Source organism: Miniopterus natalensis, chromosome 14 (assembly GCF_054644295.1).
Source record: "Miniopterus natalensis isolate mMinNat1 chromosome 14, mMinNat1.hap1, whole genome shotgun sequence".
Taxonomy (NCBI): domain Eukaryota; kingdom Metazoa; phylum Chordata; class Mammalia; order Chiroptera; family Miniopteridae; genus Miniopterus; species Miniopterus natalensis.
The window spans coordinates 43,143,658-43,166,103 of record NC_142094.1 but is presented as its reverse complement, the minus strand read 5'-3'; positions in this window follow the sequence as shown (position 1 = coordinate 43,166,103).

Below are 22,446 nucleotides of genomic sequence, written 5' to 3'. Positions count from 1 at the left end.
AGCCTTTAGCTTTTTTGCCTGCACCCTTCCCCCTTCCTCTTCATCAACCTCATAGTTATTTTTCTGAAATGCAAACCATTCCACTGCTAAAGCCCTTCAGGATAAAAGCACAACTTCACATGGCCTTTTACTGTTTGTCCCCTACCATTGGCCTCTCCAAAAGTGATCCCTCTACCCCACCCTCTGTACTTCAGTTCTCCAAATGTGCCAGGCTGTTTGACCCCTCAAGGCTTTTGCATATGTTATTTCCCTTGCCTTAAATGCCCTTCTGCTTTCCCCTTCCATTCTACCCACATTTAAAAATTAGCTGCAGCACTAGTTCCTCTATGAAGTGTTACCTGACTACTCAGGTGGAACTGACCACTCTCTTTGTGTCCCTACTGCACCCTGTAGTTACCTCTATTAATGTCTGTCCCTCTGTATTTTACTTCTTTATTTTCATGCCTGTCTCCCCCACTGGCCTGTGATCACCTGGAAGACATGGACCATGTCGTATTTGTCTCTGAGGAGTGGAGTGGGTAGGGAGGAGATCAGACTCCAAGTCCTGTAGGGCGTTTACAGACCGTTGGGTTCCGTGGCTAAAGTGCTTGGCTAAGAATGCTTTGGCTTAGGCTCTGGATTTTGAAGGGTAGCTTCCTTCCTCCTGGAGCCAAGCAGAGAGATGAGGTGTCAGCGAAGAGACCCAAATAAGCCACTGGCCAGCCACTGTTCCCCTAGACTCCTCCTGTGGGCCTGCTTCTCCAGGCCCTAGAACTAGGAGCTCTGATTGCCACCTGGTGCCCCTTTGTGGCCCGACCAAGGTGAGAGTAGAGTCTTCTTTCCCCTCTTTCATCTTAGATCAGGCTGGAATGCCTCCAAAGGAACCTACAGAGAGAAACCAAGCAAGCAGGCAAGCAAACAAGACCCATAAACCCTTAGAAATACAGAAACAGACAGAAATGTAGAGGTCTGATTCGAATTTGTCACCCCTGCCTAATTACTCTCCACCCTTGCCCAGGGAAGGGGCTAGGCAGGAATCCTAGTCCCACCCCAGGCAGGTGGGCAGCTAAAAAGTGCAATTCTTAAAGCCAGGGAAATTAAAGCAAGCCCTTATCCTCCATTGAAGTGAAAGGTCAAGACCATCAATGGTCTTGAGCAACAGAAAAAGTCAGGGGCCCAGAGAAGAACTCAGACAAAATACAGTCCCAGGGTACCCAGGGCAGAGTTGGCCCCATTCATGGCTGAATCTGCCATGCCCAACCCTTACTTGCTAATATTCCTAGAGCTCTGGCCATATGTCAGCACTGTGCCAAGCACTAGATTAGCCTGAGTAACCATCACAACAACCTCCTGAAGTAGGGACTATTATTATTCCTGTTACAGGTGAGGAAACTGAATCTCAGCCAGGCTAAGTGACTTTTCCAAGGCAACAAAGCTGGCAAATGGTTAAGCTAAGATTCAAATTCAGACAGTCTGACTCCAAAACCCCAGGCTCTTAACCACCACAGTGCACTGCATAACACACACAGTAGGTGATCATTCAATATTTTCTAATAGTAATAATAATAGCTAACATTTAACATTGTGCCAAGTACTTTAAAGCAAGTTATATACATTATTTAATCACTAGATAGGTATTATTTCCTCTTTATAAATAAGGACACTGAGGCCTAGAAAAGTTAAGAGCATTGTTGATGGTCCCAAAGGTTGTAGGTGAAAGAACTAGGATGCAAACCCAGGGGAGTGGAAAAATGAATGACCAGAGGCACAGACAACCCCCCATTAGCACCACTACCATCTTGGAGAATGACCTTGAAGACAAGAGAAAGCCTTTCCAGGAGCTCAGCTAAGGTGGCTGATACCTTGATTAAGGCTCTCTGTGGGCTATTATCCCATGTCCTGGCAAAGGCGGTTCCAGCCTGGGCATCTCTGCCAAGTTCAGGGCCCAGGGTACTCAGAAGTGACTCTAGAAGGCTGGGCTAGTTCCTCTTTTTCTCCAGGCCTCTCCAGAGCACCCTCTCACCAGCTATATTTACTCACAATAGTCTGGCACTTGGAATCTGGTTGGGTTTGGGGGACCCAATATATAGAAAACCAGAGCCTCCAGGACCTTCCCCTTGCAGAGAGTCATGCTGGCACCTAAGAAAAGAGGGAGAGAGGAGAGAAGGAGCCAATTCCTAGCCTCCCTTCCCCATCCTCCCCAAAACCTTGCAGGCTGACCCCACCACCTCCAAACCCCCAGAGTTTCTCACCTTCAGGCAAAGGCAGATGATGGCAGAGCTGGGAAGCAGAATTTAACTGAGCGCTCAGGGCACTGCAAATCCCTGTCATTAGTATTTAGAAAATGTGAGTCCCAGAGGATGAGGAAGGAAGGGAGTGACTGGGAGAAGAAGGCTGAGTTGCTCAGAGATACAGAGATAGAAATAGACACAGACACCAAGAGGGGCTGCAGAGAGAGACAGAAGAGGAGGGAGTGAGGGAGGAAAAGAAAGGAGACTGAGAAGGGTGGGAGAGAGGCAGAGGAAGGGGGGGAGGAGAGAGACAGAAAGAGCCAGTTGCTTTATTCATGGCTGGTGATATTATAGACTGAGTGAAAATCACATTATCGTAATGGGAAAGTTAGAGTTGCTGAGATGATGCCCTGAAGCCTCGGTGCTGATTGGGGTGTGATTGCTATCTGTATTTATATGTAGAAAGCAAAGTTCACTGCCAGTTCAAGATGGTGGTGGCTGCTTTATGCAACATAATTCTTCAGTAGGGAGACGCCCCGAGCAAGCTGAGCAAGCCAAGCAGGAGTGGGAACGGGAGCCTGAGCGCAAGCTTGGTGCCGAAGCAGTGCTGGAGCGGGCGATGGAGCCCGGGGTGGAGCTCAGCATGCGGAGGGGGGGGGGGGACCGCCAACCGAGAGATCCCACAGGGCCGGGGTCTGGACCCAGCTGAGGACCTGAGGGCCTTAGGGAGGTGGGAGGAGGGCCCAAGGAGAGAGCTGGAGACTGGGGCTTAAGAAGGAGCTGCTTCCACCATCTCCCCCTCCCAGGCCAGCCCAGAGCTAGGCCTGCCCTGAAGGGGGGGGCTGGACTAGGCCTCCAGAGGTCAGAAACCTTAAACACATTATGTGGTTGATCCACTCCATCCCCGTTATATAATTCAGTGTGCTAGGCTGTACAATAAATGTTAAGAAGTTTTAATTTTCCTATGATGATGTTTTGTTTGTTTGTTTTTGTTTTAAATTGATTTTAGAGAGAGAGAAAAGGGGAGAGAAAGAGAGAGACCAATTTGTTCTTCCACTAATTTATACTTTCATTGGTTGATTCTTATAAGTCCCCTGATCTGAGATGGAACCCGCAACCTTGGCATATCGGGACGATGCTCTAACCAACTGAGCTACCTGGCCAGGGCCATGACGATGTTTTTGTGACCTCTTCAATTTCTTGATTTCTGTGCTTTTACTTCTTTTTCAGGGACCCCTGGTGTTCTGGGTCCCCCCTCCCCCCCACTTGTGATCTGCCGCTGCCTGCTGCCCGTTGAACAGCCCAATGCTGGGATGAAACAGGGCCCACCCCTACTGATTAGTGAATGGGTGTGATCTTTGACCCCCAGGCCAGAGCTGGGGGAGGCAGGCAGGTCAGTCAGCTCAGACTCCAAGCCCCGCCCAACTCTTGGAGGTGTCAGCCACAATCAAGGAGAGAGAAAAGGGCTGTCAGCGCAGCCTGAGCAGTCTGGTGAACTCAGACCACCTTTTACTGGAGGCCTATTTCCCTCAGGACCCTCTGAGGAAATGGGGCAGAGCTGGGGCCCACAGTAAAATGCCAGACAAAATGTAGGATGCCAGTTAAATTTGAATTTCAGATCAATATCAAACTATTTTAGCATAACTATATCCCATGCAATATATGGGATATACTTATACAAAACAAAACAAAAAATCACCAAAACTACTTGTTAAACTACAAGGTCGACTGAGAGTTCTAGATAGCTGATTGCAAGGGACTAAGAGCAAGCCCTAACCCCACCCCCAAATCAAGCCCTATACATTCCCAGCTTCCTCCTCTAAGCTTCCAGAACAAAATAGAGTCTTCCTTCAGGCCCCCAAGTTTCCCTTTCTCTCAGGGAGATGGAGGGTGCTTGATATGATGCTGGACAGGAAGGGGGGGTTTGCCTATCTGTGAGGCCACAGAATGAGCTGTTTGAGCAATCAGTCTACCTAACAGCCATCTCATCAGTGCTTCAGGCCAAACCCCTGTCTATCCTCCTGCAGAGGCCCATGTCCAGGACACAGCAGCTAGAAATTAGTGAATTCTTCAGGGTCTCTGTGTTTGTTCTGTATCTCTCGTAACAGCCTCAGCTCAGAACTGACTTGGTAAAGGGAAGGGGCAAAGAGTTCTGAGTTTCATGGAGGCAGCTAGGATTCCAGTGTCACCTGTATGATCTTCAACCTTTCTCACATAGGATGGGACTTGTTTCCTTTTCTCAGTACAGGTGATCCTAACTGACTGGGAACAAAAGTGGTTCCCAGTATCCCTCAGTCCCAGAGAATCTGGACGTTGAACCCCAGCCTTTGTCTCTGAAGGAGGCTAATCATTCAGGAACCAATTTATGGGCAAATAGCATATCTCCTTAACTTCACAAGTCACAGAATCAAGACTTTAATGCCAAACAGATTATATAAACGTGAAGCAACCAGTGACATGCAAAGGGAGTGGTGGAGTCTATGGCTGTATCTCAACAGCACATGCCTCTCCAAAGGCATTCAATATCATGTTTGTTTGCTTGTTATAAACACTGTGCTCAGCAAACCAAAGACCCAGGTGGGCCTGGGTCTGGAGTATTGAGTAACTCCCTAGTTTATTGATCTTTCTGGCGATCACCTATCTTTAACCATAGGGTCACAAAGTATTGACACTTAGTAGAGGTACAATATGTGCAGAGACACACTGACCCATAAAGATGCACAGGGCCATCTGTATATACACCAATAAATATCAGACCCCAAATAATCAGAGCATCTGTAAGAAAACAAGGACACTCACAGAAGAGCTGCCCATGCACAGCTTGCCTTCCTGTCTACCTCTTGCCAGCCTACCACCCCTCTGCCTCCTCCTCCTTGTTCTCCGGGTGAGACCCAAGTCTGCAGCCCGCATTCTCCCCTCTCCCTGGGAGTGGCACTCTGTAAAGCCCAAAGGGTGTGGATAGAAATGAGGGGGAGAGTGCTCTGTACAGTTGACCTATATGGTAGGGCCATCACATATGCACCTGGGGCCCCTGGAATGCCCCTCCTTTTGATCTATACAACAAGCCTATATATTGGGGCAAGGGATTGACAAGGAGTGTCCACACACTTCTTGGCCTTGATATCAGGACGTTGAACTCCAATTCTAGTGTTTTAAGTTCATGTTTGTTATGAACTCCATCAGGATGTGTGATGACCCTCTCCCAAGGATCATCCAGGCATCCCTTCTCCACATGCCATAAAGCAGAATTAATTCCCAGACACTCAGGCCACTGACCCTAGAAGGATCCCAAGAAGGGACATGGCCTTTCCATGCTGCTTCTGGTTCATTCCATTCTGGCCCTCAGTGATAGAACCTAGGCAGCCTCTTCCTGGGCTCAGTCATTTCAACAAAACAGAAGTAGATAAATCAGTTGCCATAAATAAAATAAATTAAAATTCAGTGCTTTTTCAAATATTCCTGAGAACTGATTTTTGGATGATTCGCTGTTTGGAGCTGTCTATGCTCCTGTCCCCTTCCTTTTCATTATCATAAGTAGCATCGATTATCATCAGCATCTTATCAAAGCTGCAATGTCCACAGCTTAGGGAATGACTACCCAAATCACACAGGAGACAGGAGAGGGCCCATAAAATAAGGGTTTGTCTTCTTAGAGGTACAGGGAAGAATCCAAGGAGATGACTTCTGTCCAGTCTCGGAGACAAGAGTCTTTTTTTTTTTTTTTAATCCTCACCTGAGGATATTTTTTCCATTGCTTTTCAGAGAGAGTGGAAGGGAGAGAGAGCGAAACATCGATGAGAGAGACATCAACTGGTTGCCTCCCACACTTGCCCCCACCAGGGCGGGGGTATTGAGCCTGCCACTGAGGTACATGCCCTTGGCTGGAATCAAACCTGGGACCCTTCAGTTCAAGGGCCAATGCTCTAACCACTGAGCAAAACTGGCTAGGGCAAGACCTAAGAGTCTTTGAAGATGAAAGCATGACACCAAGAGCAGGAAGCTTGGCTGGCAGCTCATTTATTCAGATTCCTTTGAAGTTCCTATTTTATGTCCCTCTGGGCTTGTGTCTGTGCAGCTCTGTTGGGGGATTGTGCTATGTCCCCAATCCCTGGATTGACCCACAAGGGGAACTGAAGTTTGGCAGAGAACATTCTGCTTGTGGTAGAGGGAAAAGAGATGAGGCACCTGCCCCAGAAACCCCCACTTAGCAGGGGAGAGAGCAGAAAATCACCCTGTGTCCCAGGGACAGAGGAAGGGGCTAATCTGCTCAAAAGCTGGAGGCTGGATAAAATGACCTCTGCCTGGGATGGCTGTGGAAAGGAATGTTTCTGAGGAAATGTCACTCCACTTCCCTGGAGGGCCCTGGAGGTAGCTGGCAATCCACCCACCTCCCCCCACTCCTGAACCCTCCCCCCAATGTGCACTCACACACACACACACACACACACACACACACACGGGCACTCACATAAATCTTAATTGTGTCTGGGGCTTTTTGCAGCGTTAATTAATCATATTTAGGGCTGTTTCCAGCTGTTGCTGAGGGAAAGAAGGTCCCACACGCCTGTGACTTAGGGTAAATCCAATCAGGCAGAGGAATTCTTTGATTCTGGAGAAGCTGAGCATGGGAAAGACACCTCTAATCCCAGTGCCTCTCAGACCCCTGCCTGCCACCTCCCCCACTACTGCCCTTGGAAACTGATCTGGGCTGGAGAAGAGGAGGGGCTGGGGGCTAGAGAGAAGAGGGGAGGGGGAAAGGGGCCCTGTTTAAGCTGGCCAAGGGTTGACTGGAATCAGGGCCTAGGCCTGCCCTGCTGACTAGGAGCTTCTGTCCTGTAGTTGGGCTGTTTAGTGGGCTCAGGAGAGCCTGTGATTCCTGAATAGCCACTGGGCCCAAGAGCTATTACAGGAGGCTGGGCCTGGACTAGTCAAACCAGTGGGTGGGCAGCACTGACCTAATTACAGTTCTACACAGCCACTGTGGTCTGAGAAAGGGCCTTGTCCAAGCCTCTCTGCTTTCCTATGACTTCTCCTGCAGCTGAGTAGCATCTCCCTCAGCTCCCCGTCTCTCATGTGCCTCTCCAGTTCTGGGTGTTTCTCTCTCTTCCTAGGGCTCTGTAGCTTGAATCTCTTTCACTGATGTCTCTCTCTCTCTCTTTCTCTCTCTGCTACTATCCCTGAAATCCTAGTCCACCACCTCAAATCTTCACAGAGGTGCACTTTAAAATAGAAAGATGTCTTAAGGGGAAGGGAACAGCCTGGCTGGTGCTAATGACATCTTTGGTTTATGTTGGTAGCCCATTAGGTACTCATGTGGAGAAAACACAAGATGGGCAGGATGAGGAGGGTGGGTAGGGAAAAGAAGCTGCCACTGAGGGTAGAGATAAGAAGGGACTTAGAGACCCATATGGAAAAGGGTGGAAAGTGAGGGTGCAGAGCTGTGAGAGGGCCAAGCAGAGACCAAGTAGTGGTGACCCTATCCTCCCCCCTACCTCACCTCATGACCTCACCTCAGCCTACCCCTTTGGGTCATGACCTCACCTCAGCCTACCCCCTTGTTGAGGCCTTCTGGGTCCTGGCCTAACTGGGCCTAAATAATTGAGGAGCCCATTACAGCCTTGCTGTTTCCTCACTGTCAAGTGTAAACGCTGCACTGGTCGGGTGGGGAAATGGGGCTAATTTGAATTGATAATAGGAAACGCGGGGAAAAGTCATCTATAGTGAGTGAGGAGCGAGCGATCCCCAAGCAGATGCTAAATCTTGTATAATGAAAGAATCTGCCGATGTCAATTATGTACGAGTGTCTTTGCAGTGGTTGGAGGCGGTGGGCGGGCGAGGGAACGGAGGGCTGGGTGCATCCCATAAACCCAAACACCCATCAAAGGCTCATACATATGGAGCGGCAGAGATTACGGCATAAATTTGAATGTTATGAATGTGCATGAGGGACAGGCAGGAAGCCCACCTCGTAAGGGGGTAGGAAAGGGACTGTTTTTCAGCGCGTGTGTACAAGGGAGCTTTTGTCCTCTTGGTTCCTCAGCTGTATCTCCTCTGTCTCAGCTGTGCTCCCTCTGCACCCAGGATGAGAAAGTCAGGGTCTGGGGCCTGGATGTGAGTCCCTTGAGGGCTTTGGGCCCAAGCTGCCCTTGACCCATTCAGAGTGCTTCCAGGATGAGATCTAGAGATTGATGTGGCCAGAGATCCAGAGAGATATCTTGAAATACCTGTGATGTGAACACAGCTTCCCCTCCAGCCTGATGGAAGAGGTAAGAGAGGTCAATGTAGACAGTGATGCCCACTATGGAATGGTCCTGGAAGACAGCCTGGAGGAAGAGGTCACAAACTGTGCTACAAAGAGGGCCAACAGCTCAGAATCACAACATGATGGGCACATCTTCCTGTCCTGGGTGTAAGCCCACACCACAGATGGGAGTGTGTGCTTTTGAGTCTCTACACACACACACACACACACACACACACACACACACACACACGCACTGAAACAGGGCCCAGACCCCTCCATAGGTTCCCAACCTGCAGCCGTTCCCTGAGCAGACTCTGTGATTTGTGGTACAGGCCACCCAGGGACTTTAATCTTCACCGTGACAAATGCAATAAAAGGAACAATTTGGAGATCAGAGCTAAGGAAGACACATTTACAAACCCTTCCCCAAAGGTTGGATGGGGCTGTCACCATGTGATTTGTGCCGGAGATGAAGCCGGGAGGGGGAGAGGGGGAGACAGAGAGCTAGAGAAGGCAGGCTGGGGAAGAGGAAGCATCCCCACCTCTCTCCTCACCCTCTCGGCTAGATCACAGTGGGGGGGGGGGGAGTAAGCCAGAGGGAGGAAGACCACCACAGGTGGCCACTGTCCCCCTCCCCCATCACGACCAGGGAGCACAACTCAATTACCAGGAACACAGGCCAGAACCACAGGCTTCAGAGAGATTCATCTCAGCAGTTCAGAGGCTCTATCTAGAAGAGGGATTGGGGGTGGGGGGAGGGAGGAATTGGAGAGAGAAAGAGGGAGAGACAGAGGCAGAGTGGGAAAGACATTTTAATAGAAGGCAGTGACATCTCAAGTTGCAAAGGGAGCCCCTAGGAAGCCCTAATCTGGAATCAGAAAGGGAGGGGAGGTTTTCCAGTCAGATATCCTCAATCAGATAGATCTTGAGGGTTCTGAACATAGAGCAACAACGGAGGCGGAGAGGGAGGCACTTAATCTGGGAATAAATCTATGGGGCAGGCAGCTCTGCTTGGGACTCCACAGGATGAAGCCAGTTTGGGGTCTGAGAACTCAGCTGGGGAAGAGCCAAGCAGGATAGCCAAGATGGTAGTACAGTCTGGGACCTAGGGCTTCTTTTCCTCCCCTGAGCCTCCCTTTCTCTACCTATAAAATGGGTCTAGGCTAAATGATCTGTAAGGTGCCTGTTGCCTTACATGTTGGAAGCTCTGAGCCCCAAGTTTCTTGGAATTAACAACAGGGAGACAAGTGCCATCCAGCTGCTCCCCCACTCTGCTTCTCTGTAGCTATAAACCATTAATAACCAGTAGGTTATTGCCACGTGGACACCTTCCTGTTGGGATCTTAGCGCCGCTTCTCAGGGTTCAGGTCTTTAGTTCTCAGTCACTCATACTTGGGTAAATGTTCCAAAGGAACTCCTTAGTTCTCTTTCTTCTCTAAAACCTGGTGACTCTTACCTTCCTTTTGGATAAGATCATCCTTCAACCAAGACCATTATGCCCCTAGGCCTCTTAGGAGGTATTCTCTCTGTCCCAGGGTCTAAATTTGAAGCCTCTGGGTTCCTTCTAGTTTCCCAACTTTGAACTGCCAGAAACTGAGTTTCCTTGACCAGTGCGCTCCCCTTCAGTCCCCTCTACTACCCACCCTCCCCACCTGTCTATGGCCCCCCACCCCCACACCTTTCCAACCGGGCTGAGAAACAACTGAGGTGCCATGCTGGCAGAGAGGGGAAGGCTAGAGGGAGGCTAGAAGGCATTGATTTTTCAAAAATTCATTTTAGAGAGAGGAAGAGAGAGAGAAAGAGGGATATCACTTGGCAGCCCCCTGTACATGCTCTGACTGGGGATCAAACCTGCAACCGGGGCATGTGTCCTGACCGGGAATCGAACCCTTCGGTGTATGGGACGATGCTCCAACCAAGCCACACTGGCCAGGAATAGAAGGCATTGATTTTTTATCTCACACAAGGCCACACCTCAGATCTCCTCCACCTAGCTGCAGCCCCTCCACCGCCTGATCCACAGCATGGAGACTTGTCTTCCTGTACATCTCTACGTCCACACCTGGTCCTCATCTCCAGGTAAGTGGCCTGTGAGTGCCTAAATGGAGGTAGGAGGGAGTACATATCAGAAGTATGTGGACCTGACCCTCATTCAAAACTCCCGAGGGAATATTGGGGATCAGATGCAAACAAAGCCTAGCTGTCACAGTCATGGTCCAGCAGGCACAGAGCAGCTCCCCCAGATAGGCTGGCCTCTTCAGGATGGTGACTCAGCTGGATCATGGCCCCCAAGGAGATGTGGGAGGTAGGGAATTGGGGAGGTTGAGGGTAAGGAATGTAAGGAGATGGGGAGAGTGGACAAAAGCATGTTTTCCAAGCTCTAGACATGAAGGAGAGGAGCCCCTACTTAGGAATGAATAGAGGGGCTTGTGGGAGCCAAATCAAGAACAGGTTGACTTCCCCAAGGTCTCTCTCCAGCAGAGGGGCCGGTGCTGGAAGTGTAAAAATTTCAAACCAGGTGAGTCCCTCCTATGGCTCCATGGCGGACAGTGGACACAAAGGAAACTGAACTACTAATCGCCTGATGGGGCAATTCCCATGGTCCTCTGCTGCCTCCCTCTGGGGGAGGGCAAGAGGGTGAGCTCTGTCCTCCCCCCCCCCTTTGCAGTCCCTCCCAGCTTCTCTCTACTGTACTCCAGACCTGCCCAGGTCCCTGATTTCTCCCAGGTCCTCACACACCTGACCTACATTTTAGATCCCCCACTCCCCACCCCATAAAAGGTGTTAGATAAAAATTGGACTAGTAGGTGAGCAAAAGGGACTCTCTGGAATCAGTAATCTCTTCTACTCCTTCCCTCTCCTTCTCTGAGAAGGAAAGGACTAATTAGACTCACTCCTTTGTACTCCCAACCCCAGGATAGGCTGGGCTGGGAAAAGGGGGAGGGAGGAGGGAGCCTGAGAACCAGCCCATCTGCCTGGGACCTCCTCTTTTCCTTGGAGAATACTTTACCCAGAGCCTAATTCCCCTCTAAGGCCAAGACCAAAGTCAAGCCCCAGTGGAGTCTGTGTTGACTAATAATAATAGTTCAGGGTCCTCCAGTGCCCCTCCCCCCACTAGAAGATTGATCCCAACTGGCCAACCCTGATCCCCAGCTCTGCCTGCTTCCCACCAAGTTTAGTTCAGTCTTAACAGACTTGAGACCCAAGATGGTGATGGGGAGGGGTGGGCCAAAAAAAGGACCAGATATGACCAATGGGTCACACAGACTCTAAAAGAGGTACTGTCTCTCTGTAAGCCCTCAGACGAAGTCCAGCAGACCAGAGGTTGATGAGAAGAAAACAGTCAAGGAGAAGGCCATTCTGGATTTCTCCTCTCTTTCATGTCACACTCATTTGGCCTATGACTTGTGATTCTGATCTACCTACCCAGCATATTCTTACACACACACACACAGCTGACATATGTCCAGCCTTAATTCTCATGTGATAAATCATGGGTTAGGGACCAGTGCAGAGAGTTTGGGGTGGGGGAAAGTGGACAGCAGAAGGCTGGAATAGTCAGCAGAGGGAGTAGGGACAGCAGGCACAGTGCGGTGCAGTGGGGTGAGAACACATTGAGGGCTGGAAGGCAAGAGACAATGGAGAGTGACATAAAATAGAGGGTCAGCCAGAGGCTGAGGAGGGATTGCTTGTACAGGAAGGATTTGGGCAATGAGTTGCTCTAGCAGAATCCCATATTGATTGGGGGCCCAGGCCCTGGGTAACCAGCATACTCTGTCCTGAGTGAGAGGTGGGCCAGCTCACCAAAGGCACTCCAAGGAGGCAGCCAGGGGCCAGGAGTGCTCCAGGTATGATTCTTCTTCCATTTTTCCCCTCCCCCTCAAAAGGCTGGATTCACCCACTTGCTCCAAATTCAGTCATCCCCTGATGAGATCCACCCTCCCACACTGAGCTTCCCTACCCCCTCCCAAAGCAGAAAACCAAGTCAAACAAAACAGATCCTCTCTAACTTGCTGCAAATGCTAGTTAGACAACTGGACAAGCTCAGGCTAAGAAGAGCCAAGCCACTGTGGCTTCCCACAGATCTCTTCTTTGCCTGATCCTGGCCTTATGAACTCTTGTCCTGTAGTAGGGTATGAGGTCAGCAGGGGTGGGAGGGTAGCAATTTTGACCTTGGGAAGCCTGCCTGTGGCTTTATCCATGCCCTGCCAGCCCTCTGTGCCCTTTGGAGGTTTATAGTCATATAAATCTCAGAGTCCCATGCCAGGTTTGGAGCCTGCAGCTATAAATAGGCACGAGGTAAACAAGGTGGCAGATGCAGGGGCTTGGGACAAGACAGAGAATCTGCCCCTCTTTGCCTGGGCAGGGGCCAAGGCACAACCGTGGAAAGGGATATCTTCCCTCCCTTCTCCTCCCCTGCCCTCTGGCTTCTAGCTGTCTGTATTCTGGGCTTCTAGTCTTTTCTCTGGGGAAATTACCTCTAAGGTGGCTCTCTGCTGAAAGACTTCCCTGGTCACCTGCCTTGTTTCTTCTGAGTCAAGATGGGAGCGGGGTGTCTCCAGTACCCAGAGTGCTCCCCCACTGTCCCCCTCCAGCTGCGTCATACTCTGTCCCCAACAACTCCAGCAAGTCTTAAGGAGGTGCTGTGGCTGCCAACCATCAGGCTCTGCCACTAGGGGCGCCCTGATGCCTTCTCCGGGCAAATAGCCCAAGGGATGCTAACCTTGGAGAAACAAAGCAAAGGCCCGACCACCCACCCATTCCCTTCAAAAGCACATAGGAGCACACTGATTTTCAAGCATAGATTTTCTGTGGTTTGGATTGATCAACAGCGTCCTGGCCACTTAAAGTTTCTACCAAGGATCTTTGGACTGTAGGAGCTGGGCTCTGAGCAGAAACCCTAAGCTTGGGACAATTTAGGTGGCATTGCTTTCTGGATCTATCCCTACCTTCCCTCTGCCCCAGGACTGTGCTGCTTTCCTGCTCTGACCTTTTCCTGGCCCCTTCCAAAAGTCCTCTCAGCAATTTCAAGTCCCATTGGCCCCACAATTACCTTTCTTTATCCTTCTTAAAAGACTCTGGAACTTCAACCCTGATAATCCTTCTTTCATCCCAAGTTGGGCTCTCCAAACATATTCACCCACCAGTTTAGAATCACAGAAATTAGACCTGATAAAGACCTTAATTTTTTTCATTTTACAGATGAGGAATTTGAACCCCAGATGACTCATCTGTAGTTAGGTGACTCTCATCATAGTCACACTGACTTTGTTGCTAATGCTGGAAATGCTCCTCTGTGAAGCTTGGCTTCTCCAGCCAGACCTCCCACTTCGAGCTCCTAATGGCTGTCTTTGTGCCCGCCTCTAAAACAGGCTTTCTGTCTTTCAAAGGTCCATTCTCCTATGAACCCCACCTCCTGCTGTCCTCTTACATGTCCTCTGTTTCTAATACCTTCAACTCACCATTTCCCTGGGTCCTCTCTGATGGCTTACTGGGCAGATGATCCTGGAGGAATGACTTTCCAGAATCCCATCTTGATAACTCCTAGAGGAGTGAGAGGCATCCCTCCGACTGTGGGAAGTCACTTCTCTGGCTGGTCCTTCATTTTACTTCTGAATGTCAATTTCCTAATTTGGAAGGCAGGGTGGGACTGAGTCTGGCTCCATGAATGATAGCCCCTCTGCCCTGGGTATGCAATGCCTAAGTGAGCACAACTGCATGCACACACACATATAAACTCATATTCTCATCACCAACCTGTTCAAGGGTTCTAGGCCAGAATGAGAACAGAATCTCAGGCCCATATGTCAAATGAGACACAAGAAATAGAAAACAAATCCAGGAGCAGATTTGGGGGGGTGGAGTCCCTGTGTTCTTTGAGGCTAGAGGTGAGCAGGAGGCATAGTTAACTAAAGTGAGTGGGAGTGTCCTGGATTCCAGATAGTTGGGGAGGGTATCCCTGCCCTCATGGCTATTAGGATGAATGTAATCTTTAGGAGAGAGGGCAGATGCTGATGGAGGTCAGACAGGGAGTTCAGTTACCCCAGAATATTTCCACTTTACAGCTGGATTGGAGCTCCCAGATGCCATCTGGGAGTGCCTGGGGTGAGGGAGATGGCTATGATCTATCCAGCACCTGTCCTGCACCCGCAGGCTGATGATGTAACAGTATAACAATGTGAGAGAGGACAAGTGGGGGCTTTGGAATCTAAGGGAGGACTGGTCCAGTTTTCAGAGATGTGACTGGGGTAAGGCAGCTGTTGTCCCTGCTCTGAACTCAGGAGGAGCCCCTGCCCCTACAGTGAACAGTCTAAGCCTGGTTACACACACCTTAATTCCAGCCCTTCAGCCGTGGGGTAGCTCATGAGGAGCTCTCCTTCCAAGAAACAAAAATGACTTGAGCTGCAGCGGTCAGCCACATAGATTCTAATTAGGGATCAGACAGGGCTCAGAAAAGACCCTGCTTGTGACTGAAATGGAGGTCTTCCTGTGAGGCTGGGGCCATTCAGACACTGGAAGATTCTTCATCCTAGCCCCCAAGCATCTACTCCCTCCTTCCCACACCTATATCTCACCTCCCTGGTCTTCTTGATGCCCCTTACTTGCCCTGGTGCCTTCAAATTTAGGCCTCCAAAGGGTTCCTGACTCAGATCCTTTTCAACCTTGTACCTGATCTCTCTGAAAGGCTTCATCTTGGTCCTCAATGATCCATCATCCTAAACCTCCAGACACCCTCACCCAGATTCCTTACAACCATTTGGGATGTAAACTTGCCTATAGATTCAATGGCCACAACTGTCTACACATTCCTTGGATGCTCTGGTAACCAGGTCCAAGAGGGAGGGCCTGAAGAATTCGTAGGACCCTCACCCACCCAACCTGACCAATTTCCCTTCTGCTGCTTCATCCAAGCCATGACTAACTTACTCCTCTGCTCCAAACACAAGACTGCACAAGTTAAGAGTTCAATAAATATTTATTGAAAGAATCAGTCCTCAGACTGCTCCAGTATATTTCCTTCTTTTCTCAGTATACAGTCCTGCCAACAATTACGCTTTTTTTTATTCCCAAGGCAGCTTTTGAGGAGCTGTTCAGAGGCATTAACCTCCTTTAGTGCCAGATGATAAGGGAGAACATGCACTGATGTCCAGGCCTGAGACCCAGAGCTGAGCACATGGCCTGCCTGCCTCCCCTGAGCCTCCAGGCCCCAGGCGGGATTGTCGCGCCTGGCGCGCATCCTTGCACCGAGGCCTCCTCACTGTATTTATATACACTAAAGCCTCTGCCCGAATAAAACATCCATGTAAAATCCAATTTCCTCAGAATCTCTCTTGGAGCCTGGGCCTGAGATGGAGTAGGTAACCCCGGTGGTAACTGCCTGAACCGCTCCTGCTGGCTGCAAAGGTGAGGCCCATTTTTCAATTATCTATCTGCTGTGACAGCAGCGGTCCAGCCACCGAGCCAAGATAAGGGGGAGGGGGCAGGCAGAGCTGGGCGGAGGGAGAAAGAGGGCAAGGGCACCGTGGGGAGAAGGAGAGAAACCTAGAGAGAGGCATGGGGGAGAGACCCCTGCACATGGCACCCAGTAGGTGCTCAAGAATTATTTTAAAAATGAGTGAAAGAGTGAATTGGGAGGGTGTGAGTGAGGCCGAGAGAGGGGGAGAGCTGGAGAGGGAGAGTGGGTGGAGAGAGGACGGGAGGGGGAGAGGGGGAGGGGAGGCAAGCGTGGATGGAGCCAACAAGAGGCTCCTGTGTCAATCCGTGGAAACGGGAGGCAGAGTGATGCGGTCACAGCTCCTGCCATCAATATCCTCTAATATAAATGTCAGTGATGCTATTTTCCGCGCAGTCATTTCGCACACTGCTGATTACATTAACGTATAATGGAGGGGCGCCGGCTCCACTGCTTTCTCCCCTAACCCTCCCCCCGGTGATGTGTCAATAGCCGCCTCCATGAACAAGTCAATTTTCTGCAGGCTTGGCAGCGGAATAAATCTGCCCGGCTATGGGGAGAGCTGGAGATATTTATATACCCGGCTCCTGCCTCGCGTGAGCGCGCGCGCGTGTGCGCGGCGGGCGCGGACTAGGGGCGGGGGCGCGCCGCCGAGCTGAATGATTTCCAGCCTGGACTCAATAAGAGGAGAATTTAGAGCGGTCCCTGAGCTGGGCTCCCAGAAACAGCCTTACACGTTTATTTTCCTTAGCTGAACAGGAAAGGCGAGAATTATATGTGGATTTATAGGACAGGCGCAGCTCAACCCAAATGCTCCCGCTCTGGGGGGCGGGAGCGCGGGGGAGGGGGAGGGAGAGCGCGGGCAGAGAGCCGGCCGCTGGGACCCCAGCTCGCGCGGGTGCTGGCAGGGGCGCACCCCCCTCGCCGGTCGCTTTAATTACATTTGTTCTTGTCCTTCGTGAGGGCGAGACTTCGGCACGGCCTGTATGGGGGGTGCGGGGAAGGCTCAGGCCAGGACTGCCTGGGGATGGGAGGGGGGCGCCGGGAACCGGGCCGAGGGAGACCGGGAAGGGGGGCTGTCAGCTTCGGCTCAGAAGCGGATCAATAGTACGAGATCTAATGGGCTAACTGCCAAGCGGGCGCACCGAGGCGCTGCCCCGCGGGGGCGGGAAGGGGGGTGGGCGAAGGACGAGAGAAAGGGAGGGGGCAGGAGAGGGAGTGAGGACAGGGAATGGGGGAAGGGCAGGAAGAGTGGGAGAAATGGGGAGGAAGAGAAAAGCTGAAAGAAACCGAGGGAGAACGGAAAGGAAGGGACAGGACCCGACAGTCTTTGAGGGGGTGTCTCTCCAATATCCTCCATTCCAGCCCTCAACCCCAACGCTGGGAAGGAGGAACCTGTCCGGGAGCAACCGGACCCCGCAGCCGCCCGCCCCTGTGGCCTCAACTCTGCTATTGAGCCGCCAGGGGGCGGCGAGACCCTGTATTGTCCCCGAGGATCTCCGCGCCTCCAAGGCGAGGCTCAAGTGACCCGTTGCCTCTGACACCTGGTCCCTGCGCGGTTCCCTCTGCCCTCTCCTGGAGGTCTCCCCGCGTGGCGGGGTGGGGGTGGGGCAATTCACCCCCCCTCCCCCCCGCGCCCCGAATAGAAGGAACCTTCTGGGTTTCATAGTGTTGAGCATGACACCCTGGGACCTGGGAAGGGAGTAGTGCCCTAGGGACTGGATTTCCCGGCCTGGGGCTGGCCAGTGATTCCCAAAGATACCTAAGCAGCGGCAGACGCGGCTTCAGAAGTGGCCTGGGATTTGGGCCTGTGTATCCTGGCGGTGGAGCGCAAGTGAGTTTCCGGGACAGTCCCCACTAGAAGAGCCCTTGTGTATGTGCTGTATGGAAACTAATTAAGCCAGCCAAAGTCGCAGGGGGAATCAATGCCCAGTTTTAACTCTTGCGGTTCCAGGCCACTGTCTGACCCCTAATCTACCGGCTACAGACAGATCCTTTTCTTTTTTTAAATGCTCACCTGGGGATATGTTTTTATTGATTTTTGTTTTTCTTAGAGGGGAAGGGAGAAGGAAAGAGAGAGCGAAATATGGATTAGTGGGTGGGTTGCCTCCCATATGTGCCCAGACCAGGATCTGTACCCCCAACCTGAGGGGGAATCAAACCCGTGACCCTTCAGTCCACCGGATGACGCTCCAACCAACTGGCCTGGGCCAGACATCCTTTTATCAGCTCCTGCCTCTCCCTTCCCAAACTGAGTGAGAGAATAAAACAGCTTAGCACCCCTGCTGGCAAATTCTGCCACGGAGTAGAGGGGAGACTGGTGGTATCAGTTCAATGGTTCTCAACCTGGGGGGACGTGTCAGAATTTCTTTAGGGGCCTTTTCAACATACAGGGGTCTACCCACAAGCACTCATAGTGTAAGGTGGGCTTGCAGGATCTCCTGGAAACATGCATTTTGTCAAAGCTCCCCAGGTAATTCTGATATATTCCCACATGGGCAGTGCTTGAAGAAAGGTTTCCTCCTTTTTTTCATGTTGGGTTTGGAGGCACAGCCTGGGGGCTTTGCCCTCATGGATATGTCTGTGTGAGTATCATTATGTGTGTATGCCATTGGGTACCTGTATCATTGGGTAAGCATTGTTTTATGCATCTCTGTGTGTGTCCCCTGTGTGTAGCTGTCACACTCATTGTCCTAAGTGACATTGGTGTTATCATCAGCATTTACTGAGAGCACCTATTGTGTGTGTGTTGTTGTACATGCCTGTCCTGATGAGAGCAAGAGTGGGTCCCGTGGTGTGTTTGTCTCATGTCGAGCACATCTCTGTGGGCTCCATTGTGGGGCACAGCCATTGTCTACATGTCATTGAGAGTGTGTGCTGGCGAGAGCTCATGACACAAATGGAACGAAGCTGATCTGCCCCAGAAGCAAAGGCAGCAATGACCTTCTTTTTCCAATTATATCCTGGTCAGAGGTGAGCGACCTCTCCCCACTGAGGCCGGTGCTTCTTGTCATGCAAACTGAGCAGAAGGATGGAGATTAGAGGAATGTGACTGAGTCACGTGTGAAAACAATCAGCTACCAATGGGCCCTGATCAATGCCCCAGATTACAAATGAGCCCAGGGCTAGGAGTCACTTTGGAATTTTTCCCAGTGAGGGGAAAACACACAGTACACACCATTCATAGCACACTGCCACACACATGTCCCATACCCCTGGGAGGCCCACATGTACTTATACAGCCTGGGGACAGGTAGGAAGTGGGTTCAGAGAGCTGAGCAAATGAATGGCCAGCCATTCACTCTGAATTGGTGGGCAACTATTAGTAGTAGTAGGTGGTTATTTTGTTTTTGCTAAAGATGCAACCTTTATTCAGCTGGTAGCAGGAAGTGTAAAAGCTTGTGTTGAGTGTTTTCTATTTTAAGTCTGGAGAGTTAGGATTCTAAGTGGGTCACGGGAGGCAGTATGGGGATTTGGAGGAAACTCTTATGTCAGGAACAGAGCAATAGAGGGCTTGTATTGAGGGGGTGGCAAAGGAAAGTCTTTGGTCAGCTGTGGGCAGAGGGCAGGTGTGCAGCCGAGGGACTCCTGGGGCCAGGGAGCTGAGCTTCTGAAAGTCAGAGGCAGCCCTAACCATAAATATGCTCTGGGATAATAGGCAGAGCAGAGAGAATTGGACTGGGGTAGCCAGGACCTCTGAAAGGCAGGGCCATGAGGGGCCCTCATAAAGGTTGACTAGTTTTTAGAGGAAGCTAGAGGCAGGAATTGGGGGGGGGGGAGGAGGACTGTAATGATCAGCTGAGAAGCCGAGACTGGGTCAGTACCTACAGGGTCAAGGGAAACCAATGAGAAGATGGGACGGGGTTCTGGAAAGGCCCAAGGATCTCATCAGATCTGGCTCTTGTATCAGTTGAACCTATCTCTGGCTAGGAATCAGTGTGGTTGGTCCTAACACCCAAACCAGGTTTGAGGCAAGGGGAAGCACCATGTTGTCTGTGACTATGGGGTGTCTCAGGTAATCCTCTGTGGCTTTTAATTGTCTTAGAATTCCTCTGGTATACATTTATGGATGTCCCACTCTGCCTTACCCTATAGAAATGAAATGATGGGCACTTAGGGAGCTGACAATCTAATTCAGAATAAAGAATTTGAAGACTTTAAATTCTTCCGCCACCCTCTCTCCCCCCCTTCCTTCCTCCTTCCCTCCTTCCCTTCCTTCCTTCCTTGGAAAAAGTAGTGTTGCATAGTGTGGCACAGCTGGATTCAGATCCCAGCTGTGCCATTTATCAGCTGATGAGTTTTTAGGTCCTCCTTTCCTCCATCTGTAGAATAGGAGTACCTACTTCTTAGGATTGTTGTGCAAATTTTAGGCACAGCCCTTAGAACAGTGCCTGGACACAAGAACATACGTGTTGGCTTTTCTAGTCTTTCCTTCAGTTTTCTAGTGCCTTTGGAAAAGTCCCATTCTGTGTCAGCAGAATTAAAATAAAAAAGGACAAGATAATGGGTGATTAGAAGACCCTGAGAAGCTGGAGAGTGGGGTGGGGTAGGGTAGTGATGGGGCTTGCTGGGGAATGTGGGAATCCTGGCTTGGGCAGATGGGGAAGCTGAGATACACTCTCTTTCTTTTTTAAAATATATCTTTATTGATTTCAGAGAGAGAAAGGAGCGGGGGGGGGGAACATCAATGATGAGAGAGTCATTGATCGGCTGCCTTCTGCATGTCCCCCACTGGGGATCGAGCCCTCAACCTGGGCATGTGCCCTGACCAGAATTGAATCTTAATCTCCTGGATCATAGGCCGATGCTCAACCGCTGAACCACACGGGCCTGGCTACACTCTTTCTTCAGCTGGGGCTGAGGAGGCACAGGGCAGAAAGGGGAGGGTGAGGAGAGAGGTCCTCTGTGCAAAGCCCAGGCTGCTTAGGACAGTTCAATATTGCAAATATTGCCCCTCTCTCTCTGGAAGGGCACCCCCTTCTGGGGCTGCTAGCCTATAGACATCTGGGGGGGGGGGGGGCTGCATGGGCAGACCTGCCGAACGCCACAGGGTAATCACCATCTTTGCTTTTCTGTGACAGGCCCACCCAACTTCCCTCCCCCACCACTTGACCTCAGCTACAGCAGCCCCCTCTGCTGGCCTCAGCAGGACTAAAACTGGACCCTGTCTCAGATGATCTCCCTTCCTTCCAGACAGTTGTGAGGTGAGTTGAGAGGTCACAGCAGGCCCATTCTGTAGTCTGGGCCATGTAGGCCAAAAGATCCCTGAACTGGGTCTACTTATTTAACCAGACTCCAGTAACACTTGGGAGAGATCCGTGTAAGATGCTTAAGTTGTAGTCTGTGCAAACAGTCCTGAATTTGAGTTTGAAGCCTGATTCTGCCACGTATTAGCTGATATGAACTTGAGCAAGTCATTTAACTTGTTCAGCCTCAGTTTCCTCATCTGAAAAAAGGGAACAACAATAATATCTACTTTGTGGGGTTGTTGTGAGGATCAAATAAGGTAGTGCACTTTATAAAGTGTTTAGCACTAAGTAAGTGATCAACGAATTCTTCAGGAATTTGCCCTAGGAGGAACTTCCTGCTGTGATGGCACTGTTGTCCTCTAGGGTCTTAGCCCTTGATTGTGGACTTATGGGGATCTCACCATCCCATATTTACATATTTAATCCCAAAGCACCAAATGGCTGAGCAGCTGCCAGAAACTGCTGCTGCTTTATAGAATGAAGCGTGAGGGATGGGATAGGGGAGTCCCGGTACTATTTGGGGGATAAAGGGTTAAGGTGGGATGGGGGCCTGGGGGGTTCTGGCATGGGAGTGGGTAAACCCTCCCTTTCCATTGATTATTCTCCTCTCCAGGTGTTTTTGTGGCATTTTTTCCTCCCTTGGGGTGGGAGTGGGGGCTGCTGGGTCCACTTCGGGCTTAGTTATTGTTTTAATTTTGGTGCTGGCTCCCTGGTGCCTGGAGCGGATAATGAAAGAGGAAAAGAGAGGTCAGGGTGGTGCCCAGGCAGACTGGGCTGGGGCGGGTGGGGAAGTGGGGGCGTGTGTATTGAGTTAATATCAATAAAGCAACTGGAGTCTCAGAAGTGAGAAGCTGCAGAGCCAAGCACAATGTCTTTGTGCTCTGGGAGCCTAAAGGGGCACTTTGCTATCCACAGTGAATCCTCAGAATAGGGCTGGGCATGGAGGTAGGGGGACAAGGAGCATATAGGCTGGGCAGGCACAGCTCAGCCAGCAGCAAGGAGTGACAGTGGAACAAGTGAGGAGCTGGGCAAAGAACAAGTCTCAACTCTGTCTCACATTGCCCTACATGCATCCAATCTCACTGGGGTAGGTTTGACAGGGGTGCTGTGGGGCTACTAGAGATGGAGGAAAATAGAGAAAAGGGCAGGAAAGTGCAGAGGTTAAGATCACAAGCTTTGTCAGACAAACCTGAATTTCTGGCGAAGTTCTGCTTACTGGCTGTGTGACTTTGGGCAAGTTACTGAACCTCTCTGAGCCTGTTTCCTCAACTGTAAAATGGCACTAATAGT